The sequence below is a fragment of the Dermacentor andersoni genome, chromosome 2 (genome assembly GCF_023375885.2).
Source record: "Dermacentor andersoni chromosome 2, qqDerAnde1_hic_scaffold, whole genome shotgun sequence".
NCBI classification, from domain to species: domain Eukaryota; kingdom Metazoa; phylum Arthropoda; class Arachnida; order Ixodida; family Ixodidae; genus Dermacentor; species Dermacentor andersoni.
The window spans coordinates 166,631,601-166,653,800 of record NC_092815.1 but is presented as its reverse complement, the minus strand read 5'-3'; positions in this window follow the sequence as shown (position 1 = coordinate 166,653,800).

The following is a 22,200-nucleotide window of genomic DNA, read 5'->3' as shown; positions in this document are numbered from 1 at the left end:
GTCGGCCACAGATATTTAACACTTGAATATATGTCGAAAGAATATGACTCCTCGGTGAGCGTGTATACAGACGGATCGGTCGCGTCGTATGCGTCTGGTGCGGCTTTCGTCGTGCCTGCGCATCAAGTCATTCGACGGTTTCATCTGCATAGCAAGACGACTACAACATCTACGCAACTAGTGGCAATCAGAGTGGCCATTCGATATATTTCGCGACAGCCTCCTCAAATATGGACAGTCTTCAGTGACGCAAAATCGGCTGTTCAACCACTTAGAGTGGTGTTGAAAGAAAGCGCTTACAGAGTGTTGGCTCTTCAAACTGCCGAGCTCTACACTTTAGCGCAAGAAAACGGCCACCACATCACATTTCAGTGGATTCCCAGTCCCTGTGGTATACAGGGCAACAAACTGGCCGATGCCGAAGCGAAGAAAGCACTCGAAGAACGAGAGTCACTGCTTTGAATTCCTTTTTCAAGAGCGGACGCCAACTGTCTCCTCGCCAGTGTCATCCGAAAATTGATAGCAAAGCACTGGGACAATCCGGATAATCGCCACAGACGACTCCAGAGATTGGACCCTACCATGAATTTAGGTTGCCACCGAAAATTCAACGAAACTGTGACAGTCTTCTGCGCAGACTAAGGCTGGGGGTAGCATTTACGCGCGGATACGTGCACGTCATGCGACGCACCGAGTCTCCACACTGTGAGGTGTGCGATGTGACTGAGACTATAGGTCATGTGCTTTGTGACTGCCTTAAATACGTGGAAGAGCGTGAAAGGTTGGACAACGACCTTACGCGTCTCGACAGCGCATCGTTGTCGGAGGATGTTATTTTAGGCCCTTGGCCAGATGCTCATCGAGTTTCAAGGCCATTCAGGCATTACTGAACTTTTTAAATATTACGGGCCTGAATTGCAGACTTTGAGCATGCCAAATTGCTTGCCATATGTTCTACATCTTCCTTCTATCGTCATCGTCACACATCATGCACCTCTTTCTTCCCTTTTTTTTCCCTCTTCCCCTTCCCGCAATGCCGAGTAGCTGGCTAGAGGAATATACCTCAGGCCGACCTCTCAGCATTTCGTATCATTAAACTTCTCTCTCTCTCCCTTACTGTCAGTTCCCCTGGCGCCCGGTTGCCAATTACACAGTTGCTTCCGGTGTGCAACTACAAGAGCCCCAACGCTGATGGCTACGGCGTCACCAATGGCATAAATTTCGCCCGGATGGTGCATTTAATGGTTGTCACAATAAAACATACTCTATCGCCCCACTCACCTGTTTCGAAGACGAGAGAACGTCTTCAATATTGCGCACCTCAATTGTACTGATTGACCTATACTGTTACTCATGTTGTAGTATATATCATGTAATATTGCGCTTTCTACTGAATTTGTTAATAAATCAAACTTTCAACAAGAGGAACACCAAGAAACACAGACGAGCGCTGTACACCTGATGAACTCCGGACATAAAATGGTTCGTCATCCGTCACGGTACTTAGGTTTCGCTGAACATAGCGGTAATTTGGTGTGTCCAGCTGTGTTTTCAGAAACGGTAGCCCTTAGGGAGTAATGCGGCTTTTGGGCATTTCCTGTGAAAAATAATCGCAAGGAACCATTCTCGGCCGTCGTCATGGATTTTCTTAAAGAATCCAGCTGGTAATTCTTCAAGATGGCCGCAGCAATCTTCTGTCATTCTGCGATAAAGTGCATACGGCTAAAATCCAACTCAGTGAACTTCATTGCCTCTGTCTCGAAAAGACCTTGCGGCATCAGGACGAAACCGGCCTCTTTGGCTGCCTATCAGTTCCGGTGCCCTTGTCCCGCTCTGTGTGCTTTCGAGTCGCGTTGGTCTATGGCAGAAGCAGTTGCCACGCTGCGTCGGACCTTGCCAGGTCATGCGCCAAATGACCTAACTAACCTACGTGATCTTATCGTTGACTCCAGAGTCTTTCTTCGTTCCAACAGTTATTGGGATCGTACGCGTTTCCTTGCTGAAGCCTTATAATTCTATCACTGAGTCCACACACTAAAAAGCACCGAGACGTTGCTTTGGCTGGCGTGAGTTATTGTTACGATGTAATTTTGGGCCCCATGAAAAATGTTGGGAAGAGGAGAGGAACGTGGGGTGATCTGGGCGTCGATCAGCAGTATTGTTCATCTCTGTGCTATAGAGCTACGCATTCTATGCATAGATAGATAGATAGATAGATAGATAGATAGATAGATAGATAGATAGATAGATAGATAGATAGATAGATAGATAGATAGATAGATAGATAGATAGATAGATAGATAGATAGATAGATAGATAGATAGATAGATAGATAGATAGATAGATAGATAGATAGATAGATAGATAGATAGATAGATAGATAGATAGAAAAGGCAGCCACAGAGCACAATGCTTCTCGAACAGCAAGGAGCTCAGCACGAAACGAGGGAAGGGGGCTCTTGGATTTTAAACCGGCTCGTCTTATTAAGGGCAGGTGCGCAAGGGCAATAAATTACAGTGGTTGTTTCACAGTCCTGAATGCTTGCATCAACGTAAAGCACGATAGAGCCAAGCGACAGGTGGGCATTCTGAGCTATAATTCGGTCACGAAGCGACGTCGCCACGTGAGTTGATGTCGGGCGACGAATATCAGTTGGCTTGTTATCGCACAGCTGTAGAAAACTCCAGGGAGGAAGAACTGGCGATGGTGGGGGTAGAAGGGAGTGCAAGAAACCGTAAGCCCTGAGAGCAGATGTTTGGTGTACTTTCGTGAGCCTGCGAGCATCACGTCGCTGCCGCACCAGCTCATCTAGTGTGTTCAGCTGTGCATTTTCTTCGAGAGCCATGATCGGGGTGATGCGGCGAAAGCAAGTGATGACCCTCATTGCCTCGCGATTAACAGCCTCAATGCGATCCCATTGTGCCCTCGTCAAATGCTGGAATTGGGCTTGATAAACAAGGAGTGGTTGTACTAGCGCCTTAACAAACTGTCGCGACACATATGAGCGGGCACCTTTCGTTTTAGGAGCAATGCGCCTAATCAGACTCAGTGTCTGAATCCCTGCTTTTTAGCGCTGGAGAGCCAAGCAGTTCCGGTTCCCGACTAGTGTACCCTCAGACCCAGAATTTTTAAAGTAGAACATTGTTGAAGTGAGGTTCCCGATAGATGAAGACGAATGAGTGTTGCAGAGAGTTTACGCCAACCCCAGCGATTGGCGACTGACATGTAAGCAGATTTGCTGACGGAAAGCCTAAGGCCGACCGAAGAAGCGGAAGTTGACGTTATATCTAAAGCTGATTGAAGGGCAGTGGCTTGAGTCTGCAGGTCATAATGAGTCCTCCAAACCGTGATGTCATTAGCGTACAAGAACATTATGTTGGGTACATCGTGTAAGCAACATGCAAGCAAGAGGAAAGCAATATTGAATGATGGTGGGTGACAATACCGATCCCTGGGGTATGCCGCGAGGAGGGACAAATGAGCTGACGGCGTCACCCCTGAGGCGACTCGGAAAATGTCGGTCTTCGAGGAAAGATTTGAGTAAATTCTGTGCTCTAGGGGGAAAATGCAGCATGTCAATTGAAGCCAAGATGATAGCATTACTGGTGTTATCATACCGCTTTTCGACGTCCATAGCGAGCCCAGTACAGACACAGTGGCTACGAGTTAACGATAAAACTGACGATGCCAAGACAGCCAGCCCATATTCAGTACCTTTGGATGCACGGAAGCCAATTTTAGCAGGGTGGTAAAAGCGTGATGCTCTAGCCAACACAGCCGTCGTGCGGCTAGCATTTTCTAGCAAGTTTGCACAAGGTTGACGTCAGGGAAATGGGTCGGAAGTTGCCAAGGTCGGTCGGCGGATTGCCTGGTTTTGGAATCGGAATCACAATAGCCGATTTCCAGCCTAAATGGACAACACCATCTAGCCATTCCATGTTGAGGGTGTCGAGGAGTTGAGGCAGCACAGCGCAACTCGAGTTCTTGTAAGCCTCTTAAGTAATAGAGTCTGGACCGGGTGCTGTCTTGCGACTGGTACCACTTATCGCTGCAAGTAACTCGCGCATGGTGATAGAGCTTGCAATCCCCTCGGAGTCTGCAGAAGATGGTAACTTGTCGACATATGTGGGAATGCCTGCCAAGGAAGCACCATTGGCTGTTCGAAGCAACACGTCGTACTGAGGGAAAGACTTCCGGGCTGCTTCTCTGGCGAAATCATCCGGGGACAAGCCAGCAGCGAAGCAGGCTATGGCCACCGCGTCTGGATGGCGGCAGCCGTGTTCCATGGCACGGAACATTCGCCAGAGAGAAACATTCGATGTCTTTAATGAAAACCGCTCACACCACGTCTTCCAGTGGCACCGTGAGAGGGCGCGTTGATATCTTCTGGCCTTAGTAGTAAAGAAATTCTGCCTTCTACGTGCTTGTGCAGAAGTGGGGTCTCGGGATGCTGCCAGCTCAGCTGGTCTGCGAGCTGCCCACAAGTTAAACAGGCCTATATCCGGTGCCGGTCGATCGACGTCTACTCAACTGATTGTTGTCTCTTCATTGAGCGTGTTTTGTATGCCGTCAACAAGTAGTGGTGACGAGCCCACAGAGGCATCTTGGAGAACGGAGCGAGAGGTGTTCCAGTTGACCACAGTACACTTGCGGCGCAATCGGCGGGCCTGCGACTGATGAAGCCGTTTATGATAGGGTGGTGGTCACTACCCCAGCAGTCGGGCTCCAGGTGCCAAGTGGGAGTGCCGGGACCTGACCGCCACGTAAGATCCGGTTTGCGAATGTTGTACGTCGACCTTGAGGCACAGCCCGCGTCGCGGAATCGGGATGATTCAGTAGTACAAACAACACATCCGCGAAGGCGTCCCGCACACGCCTACCTCGGGGCCTAGAAGTAGGCTACCCCCAGTCTGGGTGAGGTGCGTTGAAATCCCCACCAACTAAAATAGGACACGCTGGGTTTTGTCGACCGATACTCAATAACCAGCCCAGAATAATCCTTGAAGAAGAGCCACTGGTTGTTCTTACGTAGTATGACAATAACAAAACAGTTGCCTTGGGTAACTTCACAGCTACTGCCACTACCTCCTGATATGAGTTACACCAGTTTTCAAGAGAAAGGCAGACCTGAGGATAGCGCGTATTAACATATACTGCCACCTTTCCTGGAAGGGCAGCTGTGTTCACGCGACGGTCACTAATTGAAGGAGGCACTTATCCAATGAAACACGGAATGGCAGGCAAAGAGTTGGTCTCCTGTAATAACAGGGCCCACTCCTGCAGCTTGTTCATACGTAGAAAGGATTTAGGCTCTTCGACTTTCGTGGAGAGACCTCTACAGTTCAACTGCAGCGCACCCCAAACACCTGCACCCGCCATTTTGATTACGAATCCAGGCGTTGTAAAATCACAGATGTCAGGTTGCATAACTGGCTGACCATGAACCGCAAAAGTGATGTTGTAGAGTTATCCGGCAACGGAGCAAAAGACTTGGTAGACTCTGCGAACGATACAGCAGGGCGTGACAGAGACGATGATGCAACGGAATCGATAGTTGTAGTGGTGTGAGATTCCATTGCACGTCGGCGACGCGCAAGTAGTTCATGGTGCTGTCGGAGCTTGTAAAACCTCCGCTAAAAGCCGGGCAATTTGATTGTCAACTGCTGCCATATGTTCACGCGGATGTTCCGGCACGCCCTGGTTCTGTGTAACCAGCAGGCGACGGCGGTGTTTGCTAACTTTGTCGCTGTAAATCTGATGGGTATGGGGTGCAGGCGGGTCGGGCTCGGGAAGCTCTGGCCAGTCATCATCACCCCACTGGAGTGCCGCAAATCTGTTAGATGTCGGCACTGGTTGTGGCAGCATGCTGAGGCCATTGCTTATGAATCCCGCGACGAACCTTATGAGTGGCCTTTTGCTTTGTGGGACAAGCTGGAGAAGTGATCTCATGGTCGTCGGCCTTGCAGTGTCCACTTCGGTAAGACACTGTGCCAGCTAGTACAGCTTCATCTGGCGCTGTAAACGGACAGGATCGGCGCATGTGGCCAGGTCGGAAACAGTTGTAACAATAGACGACACTGGGTTTATATGGCCGAGGTCGTAGAATGCAGCCATAGTAGTACATGCGGACTGGGGGAGTTGGTGGGCCCTGCAAGGTGACAATGCAAGAGCGCCCGTTTCCCATGTAGCGCACTTGAACGACACGGTGAGTAGGACAGTAGAGCTCACGCTGAAGAGCAGTCTGGTCCTCGCCAACGTCAACGTTGTAAACGACACAGCACAGTGTGTCCGAGCTCTCTACCAGGTACACGTGTACCGGCACGGTGACTTCGCTTGTGATCGAGAGACGTTGAAGCGTTTGCAAACGCTCGACAGCAGCCAGTGTCGGGAGCCACACCGCGATGGTATTTGACTTCTTCCTGGCCGTGAAGCCGCGGAAGCCTGTGGTGCCAAGACAAGCGTCTAGGTTCGCCTGAATAATCCTGTTCGGAATCTCCGTGAGGCTTGTCGGGGCCAGAGATTTAATGGTTGCTTTATAGCGAACCGAGCCCGGTGTCGACACAACTGGGTGGTGAGTCGTTAGACAGGAACCCTTGCCTTGGGAGCCGCTGTTGGCCGAAGAAGAATCTCGTGCAGATTGTTCCGAAGGACGCTTCTCAGAACCACGGGGCGCCGACGGCACAGATGGTAGCGCAGAAGATAAGTCCAAAGGGGTACTCGGTTCGTCATGCAGAACAATTGGAGCCCCATTCTCCATCGGTGTCTGCGAAGCCATCGCCGGGCTCCGGCCAGAGGACAGATCACTCACGGTCTGATGTGCATTTTGGGAAGGCGGCGGGTGGGCTGTAGCCGAAGGACTTGGAGCAGGAACCATGAACTCTGATCCAGGCTCAGGTGTCAATTGTGCGGCCCGTAATGCCGTCGTGACGAGCGGCGCCGGCGAATCTACCGCCGCCATAGCGTAACCGGAGGCACTAGGCCAAGTTCCGGTGCACAATTCAGCTGCAGGGTCGATGGAGTGACATTCGCTGAATGCCAGAAAACCAGACTGCGCATGAGCGTCTGGACCGACCTCGGATGACTTGTGGTCTAATCTCTTGAAGTATGGAACGCATTTATGCGGAAGGTGAGATTTTTCACAGGAGCGATGAGCAGCCACCTTAGCGCGACACTTCGTCTGTAGTTCGTTGATGAAAAGCTGTCCCCATCTTCAGGCTCTCTTATAATTATAATTCCCCACACTTAGCTTCTTATGGCTTGTTATTGTCCTCCTCTGCAGCATGAAAAAGTCATCCCGGCCTCAGGACTAAACCACCATCTTCGTCGGCCAGCAGTAACCTTAGGCTTTAATCGTAGGGAATCCGCTATCTTCTTGAATGGCGGCTTAGCAAGATGTTTTCTACTTACGGTGCGCTGCAAATAGTCGAGTCTGTCGCTATCAGCTTGTTCCTGATCCTGTTCAGAAGCGCGCTTGGCGACATGGCGCACCATGGCAAGTAACATTGGGTGACTCGCCACAGGCTCATAGTTGAATTCGCCTCCTTTTACAAGATACGTTCAACGCACCCAAGAACTGTTGCACGTCCGAAGGCCATCACAGTGGTGCCTGCTGAACCTTGATGCCCATTGCTGATGTCGATGAGCTTCATTCCACGGGAATCCCGCTGTATTTGCCACCAGCCATTCGTGCTCATGAAGGCGCCGTATGTGGCTCTGTGTGCCTGTCTTTCCAGAGAAGAGCATGACGCCAGTTTCATGAAAGGTAATCTGTGTCCAGTACTCTGACTTTAGTTTCCTGCAGATTATTCCTGCATTTCCCCACCAAAGTACCAGTGGTCCTACAAGGCTTTGGACTTCAGCGTTTACGATCTTGCGCTTGAGGCAGACGGTTGAGGCGTTGAGACGGTCCATGCTTGAGACAGTATGACAGAACTCTTTTCTAGCAGGTAGATATGGAAATAACGTTTGCGCAGGGAATAATCGTGTTTTGCTTGTATTGAGTACATTGAAAGGACTCGCAGTTCCAAAAAAAATATGACTTAGCAGAACTTTGGTGCGGGTGAGCTGGTTCATGATCTTGAAGCAAACTTTGAGCAGCGCGAAGAAAACGACATGGAAGACGAGGAACATGAAGAAACGCCACAGACAGTGCTCATCTGTGTCTCTTCGTGTATCTCCTCTTTCGTCTAGATTTGTTTGCGCTCGTCAAAGTTTGCTTCAAGATCTCGAACCAACTTACTCGCACCAGGGTCCTGCTATGTTAACAAATATTTGCTACAGATGTCAACATAAAGCTTCTGATTGGATTGCATCAATCAATCAATCAATCAATCAATCAATCAATCAATCAATCAATCAATCAATCAATCAATCAATCAATCAATTGTCTTTATTTTATTTTCATCCTCAAAAAGAGGAGACAGGACTAAAAGCTGGGATACAGCTTGGCGATCGTCCTGCCCCTTATACAGTTGACAGCAGAGCGTTGCAGAGCATCACAAAAATGTGACACTTAAAAACAAAGTAATGCTTGGAATAAAATGCACTTTCAAGCAAACAGAAAGATCAGTATAAATAATACACATATACATCCACATTTACATTTAGAAATATACGAATATTTATAGATATAGATATACATTAGGCACATATACACATACATACCATATGCACAAGCATATGCACATAGATCTATATATATATATATATATACAACTTCCATGCTAGCGCGCATGCGTGACTACAACGTAATCAAAACAAGATTCTACGCAACACTAGTTCCATATTTGGCGTAACTGACAAAATAGTGTTGTTGCGTTGTTTGCATTACACAAAACATCAAACTCTTTCTTTGCAAGTTTATTAAGTAGAATGGGCATAGTGCTTATTATAATTGGTTCGAGTTGTACGGGCATGCCATTCTTTATGCCTGGTATCACGGTTGCTACGGTTTACGTTCAGATCTGCTAGAGAATACCCAACAGATTTATTTGACTTCAAATGTGACTTGTAGCTCAAAATTAAACGATAATTAAATTGATAATTAATGCTAAAGGTCATGGCGACAGTACATATGGTGCCCCACGCGTTCAATATTTAATTAGTGACCGCGCTATATTCAACATCTGAATTGTTGGGATCCACACGACGTAATCCGTCGTGTGGATCTTCAAGCGCATTACGCATTACGCAACCGAGCGTTCAACGCGGCAGGCGCTTTGTGCTATGATTGCTTGAGTTTCAACTCATGGACACTACAAATGCATTAGGTGGCCGAGGTATACAGTTTCGCTGTAAAAGTTTGCCCTGCATTCCTTCTCTGCACATAATCGCGGCCATTAATGCGGCTATATAGCAATTGTTCCTATAATGCATGTGTATTTATTGATGGCATGTTTTATAAGTTATGATGATGATGATGATGATGAAGATGGAAGTAACAAGATAGAGACAGAGTTGTGAGACAGTGTGTGGGCAGGGGTTTTAATGAAGAGCTTCAATGGTTTCATGCGATTACCATCCTTAGGGTACTTCTCCGACTTTCTATGTTCTATCTATCTATCTATCTATCTATCTATCTATCTATCTATCTATCTATCTATCTATCTATCTATCTATCTATCTATCTATCTATCTATCTATCTATCTATCTATCTATCTATCTATCTATCTATCTATCTATCTATCTATCTATCTATCTATCTATCTATCTATCTATCTATCTATCCGTTTTCCCGTGAAATTTGATCATCGTTTAGTCTACAGTTGAATGGTTAAGGGATCTGCTGGCTGTGCTGAGGGAACTGGGTTCGAAACCAACAATGGCAAAACTGCCAAATCGCCAATGCTGCAAGTGGCTGCAGTAGCTGGATTAAGAAGAAAGAGACGCGGTGCACAAGCAGCATCGCGAGCTGGAATATTCACTGTCAACTGAGTCTGCTTTATAATTGTCGAAAATTTCTTCCTTACTCTTACTGACTTGCTGTTTTTTAGTTTCCACTCCCTTCTTTCCCTTTTACTTCAACACCGACATTCGAAGCCTCATAACGCGTGGTTTTCAAAGAACTTGAACAAAGCATTGGGCCCCGAGCGGGCCTTCCTTGACATGGCAGCCGCGCGAAGGATCAGCGGTGTGCCCGATCACATCTTTGTCCGTAGAACCGGGCCCTTTTTACCTCATACGTGTGCAACTAAATTTTTATTAAAATAAAAATAATAAATAAATAATAATAATATTTATTAATAATTTAGTTTAATAAAAATTTAGTTGAGAGTTAGCGCTCGTCCTGTCTGCTCCTTTCTGTGTCCGTGTTCACTTCGCGCTACAAGCCAACACCATGTTACCGTACTAACTCGCCCGACTGTCGATCCTTTTGTCATACGGGACTTACGACTATCGGTAGGTAAACGGTCTGCAGCACTACTAGGCACTTATAGACATCCATCTTAGGACTGTTTGGCTTCTTGAATCGCATATCAAATTGTACGTGTTTGCGAGCAGTAAAGAAAATAATTAAAAAAAAGTAAAAACGCGAAGAAGTGAAGAAATGCACAAACAAGAGCAGTCAGCAAGTTTGGAACTCAGCTACACAAGCACATGGAAGCCATCGCTTTTCGCGGGAACAGAATGCTTAAGATTCTTGTGATTTCTAGAAATGTGTATGAAAAACCGGAAAACAGACACCTTGTGCGCCAAGTTATCCAATCAGCAATTGGAGAAGATAGTGCGTGTGCACCCGGTCGGATATGTTTTAGAGGTGGATGTTCGTTAGTTTCTGCAGCCTAAGCCCCATGCTTCCTTGCCAGGCAGGAAAGCATATTCTAGATAGCTTGAGGCCGACAGGTGCGAACAAAATGGCGTGTAGACTTCACCGAAGTGAGCTTTCAGGAAGGGAGCGTTACTAACTTGGCTGTTCTGTCACCTTTAGGATAAGGCTTTCCTTAAAAACGAGATGTCATTCGTTGTTTTCCCAACCTATGGATTCGAACAAAGCCTCAACTGGTAAGCATGAACACATGCCATTGAATTACGTTACTTCTTTCGTAAGGGAAGTAGCTGGTAGAAGACACAGTGGGCGCTTCCTAAGTGCTTTCCAGAGTCATAAACGAGAAAAAGAAAGCAAAGACCTTGAATGCTTAATGTAGCTGAGAATTTTGTGAAAGAAGCACGAAGTATGCAGGCACCTATGAGTTCAAAGTCTTCCAGAATCGAAGAGGCATATGACATCTCGTATATTTAAATATTAGAAAAGAACTTGCATACTTGCAAAGAAGCCTCTTCAATACTTGCACTCACCTTCCCAAAAGGGTCCCCTTTTATTACATTTCAAGGAAATAATAGCTTAGGCAAGTGGTTTACTTTTTTATGCTGTATTGCGTTTTAGTGAGAGCAAAGCGCTCTAGAAATTTATCCTTGATGACTCAGTTGGGTTCTTAAATTAAAATATGATCTGTTTAATATAAGCATGTGCATGAACACACATAAGTAATACCAAAGGAAATAGACGAGTAACTAAAACGCTAAGTGACCTAAGTGATCTTACAGAATCATTTATGAAGGAACTCAGAAGCTCTCCCATTTTCCTCCCATATAGTGTCTAGCTACCACGACGCACCTTATACTCATTAAAAGCTATGTATATACTCGTGTCATGTCCGCAGATATTTTTTCTGAGATTTGGTGTGAAACTCAGTAGTGCGGCCATTACACGGAGAAAAAGACTCGCCTTTCTTCTTCTCCTAAATATTTTCTGTCGTACTTGCTTTTCTTGAACTACAGTACTTGCTTTTACTGGCTCCAGCTATTCTTGGCTATTTCCATAGCGCGTCACTTGCCAGTTGGAGTAAATGGTGGCGCCCCACAGACCAGCGACTGCACCCGTGAATTTTCGCCGAAAATTCAGCACGGCTGCCTTATTTTGCCGCGGATTTAACAAAACATAACCAAGAACTACAACAAGCATCGGAACTCTCGCACCGCACAACAGATATCACTGTCAACTTTCTAAAAAAAAGCACAACCTATGCACGGGTAACTTTTAAATACATTGTGAGGGGATATTTTCACAATGTTCAGGGTGTCTCTTTTACACGGGCGCTGTCATTACACATGTATATATGGTATTTGCGTCTGGCAATGCATTGTTCACATAAGCCCTTTTCTACCACTGAGTGCGCGCTGCCTTGTTCATTGTTACTTTTGGGCAGTTACGTTTTAGTAAACAATCTTGCACGCACAAGTCGGCTCGTAGGCAGGTTCACAATATTCCACTGGCGTTAAAAAAATATGGTGACAGTGCACTGACAAAAGAAATCGTTTATAAATAATGATGTCTCTTCTCCGTTTTCATGTTTTGTCATCCGGACTCTCATTCAAACCAAAATGAACATTGCCTTCGTACAACCGTGTGTAGCCGTCGGATAATGCCGCCGAGATAAATGTAGATGATCGTATTCCTTTTTTTTAATTGTGTTTGTACATATGCAATAATTTCACATTTGAAATGAACTGATAAATATTGAAAAGCATCAATGAAAGTGTAATATTAGAAAGCTTACCACGCAGAAGACCTGCTCTCAACCTCATTGTGACGCGTCTGGTGCTCCTGCAATCTACGACGACGGCTGTCCCATCGTCCACTTTCCTGGATGTATACTTTCGTCCTAAGGCCAACTTATCCTTTGGGAGTGCTATAACCTTGCCACACGGGCGGCCTCCGCCATGATCAATATACCGGCAGTTATCGCTAAACGCGTTTAGCTCATTTACACGTTAGGCCAAACGGCGATTAGGCAGCGAGCAGCGGTTGACTGCACGCCGAGCTTAGCGACCTCGGTTTAGATGAAGTTGAAGCTTGGGCGAGTTGGTGATTCAATAGCGACATGAACGAACAACGCACAATGACGAGGACACAAGCAAGGACACAGCACAGGCGCTGTTTTAGCCTAACCGGTCACTCGGTTTAGAGGAACCGATGTTTCTCAAACGGGGAAGATGGTGACCGTAAGTCAAGTAAGTGTAGTGGGTGTCCTTCGCGATTTCTTTAAAACCATGGGAACTGATTTGTCGCGACAAAGCGGCTCATGATCATAACGTGGGAACATAATCTGGCCGCCCTGCGCTGGGATACTGGGAATGCACGCCTGTGTTGTAGATGATGTCACGCTCGACGGCAATCTTTCCACCGACGAAGGACATCACAAGCGGCAAGGAGCGCAGCTGAGTCTTGACCCATAATGGGCTATTGACACCGGCAACTTCCTACACCAATTTAATTGTGGCTAATACACTTTAGAAAACACGCACGACGAATTAGGTACAGGCAGATCTGTAGTAATTATGTGACGATGCGTCTCATTCAACATTCTACGCGGACGCGCCATTCGCGTCTACTGCTTCCATAGCAAACACGGCGAAACACCTGACCAGTCGTCAGGCGTGTTGTGTCTACTGGCCCTGTTGTCTTCATGTGGTACACGCAGTACTGCTCTGGAGTGCGATCGGATGTCGTTGTTCAGAAGGCCCCGTTCCCTTTTTCCACACGCTACGTGGCTAGGCCGAGCCAGCCTCGTCAGCTGTGGCACGTGGCGACGTTTTCGTCAACATGAAAATGATGACGCACTCTAGTAAATCATTTTCGAACCGAACACGTAGCCTTCTAGGAGCAGAACTCGACGAGAGGTGTTCCGCTCAAGCAATCGCGCGCCCTCTACGAGATTGGCTTCGCATGGCACGTCTGGTAGATTGGGCTGGGTTGAAACGACGGCTGCCGCTACGGAATGACACGTTCTGATCCATCTAGGGAGCATGAAGAGAAACTAATAGCCATAAATTGTAGTGGTCATAAGTATTAGTACTTGAGAATGTGTTTAATCTTGAGATAAAAAAAAAATATCTAAGAAATGTAACCATTCGAAAGCGAGAGAAATTTTGTTTTGTATTATATTCTCCCCAAGCAGATGACCAACCAGGCCCGGGAACGTCAGGAGAATTCACGCTTGCCGACTGGCCGCTGTCTCACTGCCGTTCTCACTAATTTTGCGTTCCATCCGCTTTGTGACGTTGCACCGAGCGAACTCTTTCTGTTCCGAACAAAAATCTCCAATTCCACTCCCTCCCCTTTCCGGCGCCAAAACTGGCATTAAAGTTGAAACTTGGCTTATTAAGTTTGCGTAAGCAGTGTTCTGGCATTCCAGTGAAAATTGAAACTAGCGGCGTCGTGAACTGTGATTTTGAATTCCCGTGTAACTCTGGCGCAGTATGGTTGGCATTACCCTTGGTTAAATAAGCAACCACCATAAAGTTCGCATGTGGTTCAGAGCGTCCGTGTAACAACTGTATTAAGCTGCGTCACATGCAGCCCTCACACGACTCATTATAAAATGAGGCCGACAGCGAAGAAATCTCCGAAGACCACATCATAACGTTAAGGGTGCCAGAGTCGTGCCCCCCACCCCCGTATGCAGTCCACGCTAATCCTCGTTAACGTAATAAATGACGACAATAAGCGGAATAATAAACTGTAAATATTTTGCTGGCTTTGTATGATTGTTGCTAAATATGGAATTCTTCGTTATTCCTCGCTCCTTTCGCCATTCTTTGCTCAGATCCTGAAACATGAAGTCAATGCTGAGAACGCAACTACTCCCCAATAATTAGCAGTTAGAAGTCCAGAACGGACTCAAATCTACACTACTCAGTGCTACAGGGATAGGAACGATTAGAAATTCGAGCAGATCCATTTGTGTTAGACACGATTTTCAGGGGCGTTATGCTCCACCAACCATTGAGCTTTATACCTTTCACTGCAAAAATATTTCACTCTTTTAACACTTGATCATAAGTTCATATAGTTTGTTCCTGTTCGACACCAACAAACAAAGTGAGTGTATTCTACAAATAATACACGTATATAAATGAGCAGAAATACAAGAAAAAGCATCATCAAGCGACGGCAGAAACCAATAGGGACATAATCTATAAACAATAACGCACAAGGCATTGACGATGAAGGCCAAGGTAAGCGAATCATCGGACAAACGGAGAACGAGTGAGCGACTTATGTTCTTCGAATCAATGTTTTTTCGATAGAATTTAGTGCTACATGTATAAAAGCCATATGCTTGGAAGAACAATTCAAGCTATTAAACTGGGAAGGCTTAGGAGTAAGGATCGACGGTGAATATCTCAGAAACATTCGATTTGCCGATGACATTGTTCTATTCAGTAACAATGCAGATGAGCTGCAACAAATGATTGAGTACCTTATCAGAGAGAGTGTACGAGTGGGGTTGAAGTATAATATACGGAAGAAAAAGATAATAATGGATAGCCGGGTAAAGGAACAAGAGTTCAGGATCGCCAGTAAGCCTCTAGAGTTTAGGAAGGGGTACGCTTATTTAGGTCATTTATTCACAGGGAACCCTGATCGCGAGAAGGAAATTCATAGAAGAATAAAAATGGGTTGGATCGCATACGGCAGACATTGTCAGCTCCTGACAGGAAGGTTACCATTATCATTGAAAAGGAAGATGTACAATCAGTGTATTTTACCAGCGTTGACATATGGGGCAGAAAGTTGGAGATTGACAAAGAAGCTTGAGAATAAGTTAAAGACCGCGCAAGGAGCGATGGAACGAAGATCGCTAGGCATAACGTTAAGATACAGAAAGAGAGTGGTTTGGATCAGAGAGCAAACGGGTATAGATGATATTATAATGGACATCAAGTGAAAAAAGTGGAGCTGGGCAGGTGATGCAATGCGCCGGTTAGATAACCAGTGGACCATTAGGGTTAGAGAACGGGTACCCACAGAAGGGAAATGGAGTCGAGGACGGGAGAAGACTAGGTGGAGTGATGAAATTCGGAAATTAGCGGGCGCTAATTGGAATCGGTCAGTGCAGGACAGGGGTAATTGGAGATCGCAGCCAAGAGGCCCTTGTCCTGCAGTGGTCATAAAACAGGCTGATGATGATGATCGTGGTGATGGGGATGATGACGTCTTTCAATATCAAACATCCAAAAGAAGTATTTAGTCTGGGCTAAGCTGCTATCTGTTTATCACTACACTTCTTTAGATTTGTTTGTTGTACGAGAACGGACATCAAAATCTACATGAATGAAACGAATAATGTCACCTAAGTATTCCAGGATCTCAAAAGACAAATCTAGAGGACCACTTACTCATCCTGAGAGCAAAGCACTAGCAAAAGTATTGTCTGTAGCAAACTGACAGCAGTACAGGTCTTGATGAGCGAAAACCTTAGTACTCCTGATTGTTCAAAATGAGGCCCTCGACGCTCTTCGTAAGAGTTTACTTTGCGGCCACATTTTATCAACGCGCCGTGCTTAGCGAATTGAATGAAAACTAACTGCCTCCAGATCACAAATTATCCATCACAGTCGGATCGTGCGGCCATAATTTCTATCGTCTAATTTGAGAATAATCTGCTTGATTACATCGAATGCATAGATGTCAAGAACAGGTATGCGAAAGGTTCCCAGAGAAACATAGGAGCTTGTGAATTTGGTTTTCAGAATTGGCCGTTAAAATTGGAAATTTCGTTGCGCTTTCTTTTGGTAAATAGTGCCGTTCTTTGTCGTACGGTGGGTTGTTCATATATTTTCTGCCTTTTCAATGTAAAATGAAATTTCTAGTGTGAATGTTCTCTTGACCGATGACTTTGCGTCCTTCTTGTCATGTTTTTGATCGCTGCTTCACATGGTAAAACAATGACCTTCTTGAGACATGAAGTATGTTTTTGTGAAGTAAGAATATACAAATGGTGTTACATGGAAATTATATAAAAAAAACTTTCTTTTCAGAAAAAAAGCATCATATAAATTTGTAGGCAAGAAGCTAGGCCACATACATCAGAGCTTCTTTTCACTCGCATAAACTGAATGTGGGCTGCCATACTGGTGAAGACCTGACTAAAACCTTCAGCACCGTGCCTCTGAAGTCCTAGCACAGCTCATTTACCTACGTACACTTAAGCGAATCAAACGTTTTCCAGAAGACGCCCTAAGAGACCAGCGAAAGGTAAAACCACTGTCCCTGCAGAGCTTACCAAAGTGAGGAACTTGCCTCGCAATATCTCACAAGCAAGCAACTTGCAAAGTTACGTAGAACGCGTTTATAGCGTTGACAGTAATACTGCCCGGAACAGTCTTGCAGAGGAGACAATGGAACCCCAGAGCGGAAGAAAAAAAAGCAGTACGCCAGAGCTGGCAGGCAAGTCTGAGCTTCAGCGCGTAATTACGGCAGGCAAGATAATGCCTTTTTTCCCCTTCCTCTGTTCGCAAACTTCTCGGTCGCGTACCTTTTTTTTATATTTTTTGGGGCGCTGTAACACGGAAACAACTCGGCGTTGCTTCGTTTTCAGGGCTCATTTAACGCGTGAGCCTCTACCCACAGCTTGACGCTATCTGAAGAGGAAGTGCCGAGCCACACTGAGAAGCAAAATTACTCCGTGTTTTCTTGCCCTTTGTTCAGGTACTTTGCTGCTTCAGATGCTAGAGGCAATAGAAGAGCTTTACGCAAGACTTACACCATACCAAGGTCATGAAAGACTGTCGACACGAATAGAAAAAAGGCGTGTTGGGAGCTGGGAAGACGAAAAATAAAGTGTACAAGGTGTTCGTATATTGCTGCCTAACTTTTCAGCAAGGTGCCTCACAGAAGTTTAGCTAGTTGTTGAAAATGTGCGTACCCTTTTCCTTTTTTCTGTCTTCAGTTTGCGTTAACTATTATCGATGAAGAGACCGCGATACACCCACACGATGGATGCAATAAGGACCTATTGACTACGCCAGACTTTCGTAGAGGAATAGGTATATTAACCTTTTATAGGCCTGATATTTTCTAGCTTATCACAGGCTGTAGAAGTGGCTTATACCTATACGAGTGTGCGGTAAGCTTGCTAGAGGCTAGCAGGTGTTGCGGTACGTCATGTAGATGGAGTGATGAGAGTTCATTCCAGCGGCTTCCTATCTACTTCTGGGAAGGTTCATACGAGGTGGTGGAGCCGAGCCGGGACTTACGCTTGCGCCGCATTTGAAAAAGTTCGGGTGCAGAATATACATGAAGCGACATGACCTTTGGTGGAACTGTTATTCCCCACAGGAGGTTTGTCATTAGAAAATGAATCATCATCTTAATCATCAATTCGCGCGTCTACCATAGCTCTTCTCCGATGCATATAGATTGGAGAAGGGCATCGTTTGATGACCCAGAAAGATAAACACATCTTTGGGGTCGGTGGTTAGAATGTATTGCAGAAATCATTCCATTTATGCGTAGTTTCGCAGGGTTCCTTTGTGGAGCTGAAGGATTTGTGCTCTTGGCTATGGTCGCTTGATCACCAGTTCCTATCTTGATTTGCGTTGTCGGCATGGAAGAAAATCGAGAAAGGGTTATTGGTTAGCCTACTCCTGCGCCCTGCGCTTTTGTGACGCCCTCGTCGGCCTCATTACCTCGGACGTTTGAGTTTTTCACATATTTTTAAGTACTTCCGTACCAGTCTGGGCGTGATTATATTATTCTGATTAAAGGACATTGACAAATCTAAATGGACGAATGAATGAAGGAATGCTGTTCTTTTACGTACCAAAACCATGATTTCATTATGAGGCCCGCCGTAGTGGGCAACTCCGCATTAATTTTGACCCCCAGGGGATCCCTAATGTGCCCTCCATGCAAGGGACACGGGCGCAAACGTGTGATTGTTAAATTCTCTGCTCTGGCAAATAGGCCTATAATTACACGGCGTGTGAGTTGCGTATAATCAAGGTAAAAAAAAAATTCGAAGACCCTTAATTGTTGCTATGATTTGTGAATGCGAAAACATTAATGTCCAATTGAACACCGTTGCGCGGTACGTCCACTTTTGCGCTGCAAGTCACCTTTAGAATTTTACATCGGGGATATGTTATATGGAGCTTTTCGACCAAATTGGTATGATTAAATTAAATTGGCGCGATCAAATTAGTCATCAACGACAGCCCAAGGTGAGACTGATAAATGTGAGCTAGCGAAGGATAAGTCTAAGACAGAGCGCAACTGACATCGAACAACAGTTGCATCTTTAGAACTTAAACAAGTAATATTGTTCGAAAAACCCCAATCCCACAAATGCTTCCCCAAGCATCAGCGCGAGAACCCCAGGCCGCACGATGTGAGGTAAAATCAACCGCGAACAACGTGTTCTTTTTGCAGCAGTTCACGGTGACATCAAGTGTAAGGACATCTTGTATCCCAGCAGGGAAGTAGGTATTACCTGTAGAGAGCGGTGCGCAGCCTGGAAGTGTTATTTCTATAACTGAAATTTCTCATTAAGTAGATATATCTTGATATGACATTTTTGCTCTATGACAAATTTTAGGTGAAAAGAACGAAGCCAATCCTCCACATCGGGAAGGCCTATCCAATCAAAAAGAACGATAGTTTATTAAATGAAGATCTTGAACAGCTGTCAAACAAGTCTATTGCAACAGTATGTTGCAAGAGATCGAGAGTATGTTGAAATATTCGGTATAATAAATTTGTAGTAGCAAACAGTATTTGCCAGCGATTATACTGGAGTACCCTAAGACACCCTATGTTGGCGAAAGACGAGCAGCAGCAACTGCTTGCTTCAAAATACATTCTTTCACAAAGTCTGTCCTATTAAGGGAATATTTTGCACACTTTTTAATTTTGAAGTTCGTAGGAGAACTAGGCAATTTGCTATTGAGAGATCTGGTGCGTTTATGAGTTATACGGTTCATGTCTGCATCCTGATTTTCTAGCAACTCTAAATGCGAGGGAACCTCGTTTATAAAATTTCGATGAAGTAGAAGCTTGCGCTAAATGTCTGCTCGCAGTGGAGAGCGATTTGGACAATTGTGATTTAGGAGGCTTTGCAAGAGAGGGGGTCTGATTTTCGACACTACATATTTTTATAACTTCAGATATCTCATAGAATTGTATAGAGAGTACTTGCGCCAACGCATTTGTGAGATTTGCTCGAAGCGTTTCTGTTGCTTTTCAAGAGCTTTCTCTATTCCCTCTGTGATCATCTGGGTAAAAGATTGGTCTATGCTGAGCGACTGGGGGAGGGGGGAGGCTGTAAATCCAGTATATCCCCGTGTTCTTTTCTGAATTTTTGCAAGAGCTTCACAACAAAGCAACGTCTCCTATAAATTATTTCGACTACTTGAGGCTCCTTTGATGTTGAAAGGCAGTTAGAATAATCAGTGAAGTGAGTTCCAGTTAGCAAAGAACATGATTCATCTTGAGATGCGCAATAATTGTCACTGTGTGCATCCCCGCATTTTCGGAATCGAGTGGTTGACCGGCCACCGTTAGTGCTTTGTCCGAAACGCCAACACCTCAGGCACTCTAGTACTCTTGGGGCTAGGGCTTCAACCCTGTAAATCAATGGTAATGCTTTTATGCCTCATGTGCGAGTCGTCCCTGCCAACGTTGCGATAACTGGTTCTACAGAGGCCTCGTCGTTGTCGACTACCCTTGTGCATTCGTACAAAGATACCACACCTACCGGAGACAAAAAGAAGATGTCAAAATTTCTGCTTGACTTAAGCTTACATCTACATCACGGACCACCACGGACAGCACCACCTTTGCAGCAAGCTAAGTGAGGTTGGATGAAACAGCTCACCGGGTGCGTGGCATAATTAGTACGTTTTAGCAGATCTTGCACACAAGCCTCGTCCGGACAAGGGCAGAGGATACACCCTCGTACCAACTGCGAAACCTCGGTGATTTGCTGGAAGTGAGTAGACACTGGCCGAACTTCAACTTGAATTGCGTTAGGATTCTTCAAGCGGAAAATGCTGTTTGTGGGCACTAAAGCCACGGGAACGCTGCTGGTTCCACTTCAGAGAATCATCTCGACCGGTATATCCTGAGGAAGGATGAAAGCCGACCAGAGGGGGCCCTCTGGCCTGGAGATAAGACAGGCATCAGTTCCAAAATAACAAAGGCTTTCAATAAACAAAAACGATATGTGAAATAAAACAATAAATATGAGAGAGCAACCGCCAGCTACATGACAACAAACCCGAAAGTAGATGGGAGCAGGGCGACGCGATCTCCGGCAAGCACACTCTCTATAACGTCTACGTGTTACCTCCGCCGCGCTGGCCTTGCTCACGCATCTTGCTCAACTCCCACCGCTCACAAATCCGTTTCCTCTTCGCCACCGCACGGCGCACTGTTACCACTGTCATCATTTGTCTAGTTTTGTTTTTCACTCTCGCGTACCGTCTACGAGTACCAATCAGAAAGTATTTTCCCTATTCTTTTTATCCAAATTACTGCTGTAACTGAGAAGTCAGCATATCCATTCCCAAGAGTGGACCTTTCTTGGACCGGCCCGGCCTTTGCCGGTAGCTCTGTGGCACGGCGCAGCTGTCAGTTGTTCAAAAGGACGGTTGTGCTTAATGCGTCTGCGGTGTACTGACAACGAAGTGTGATTCGTTTTCTGTCACACAAGCGACGAACATATATCGAAATCCGCAAGGAAATGCAGCCCACGTATGGGGAGAGATGTCTCGCTATCAGAAGTGTGAGGTGGTCGCCTCGTGAGTTCGCAAAAGGCCGTAAAGACTTGCTTGACAATGAGCGCTCGGGGAGCTAGCGTGGGGCGCATTCTACTATTAGATGGGCATCTCAAGTTTAGCGTTGCAATCGGAAAAATGTTTGAACAAACGCGGAATATGTGCGAAAATAGTGTAAGGTACGTAGAATAGTACGTATATTTGTAATTACCTGTACGTAGCGTATATTGGCTAATGAAAAATAGGTGCAAAAGCTTTCTGACTCGCCCTTGTGTTATTACCGACGTTCAGGGCGGGGAACTGGAATGGCGCCTTCTCGAGAGTGACGCCATGACCTGGGGCTGAATCTTATAACGGCTCTGAAAACTAACCGTTCACTTCGACGCTAACGTCACTAAATGAACCACTCCCAAGCCGGATGTGGAAGAAGGGGAGGACTCGACCAACAGGCGAGAGGGGGCTGCCTCTGAAGTATACGTCATCATATGATAAGCTAATCGAGGATCTGCAGAATGGTTGTGCTTGCTAATTAAATATAATATATAAATTAAATATTATACGGCACGTTCTAAAGCATAAATGTGTGGTGCTGGGCGTTTACGCAACAGCTGTTCTGTTCAGACCGAGAAATCGTAAT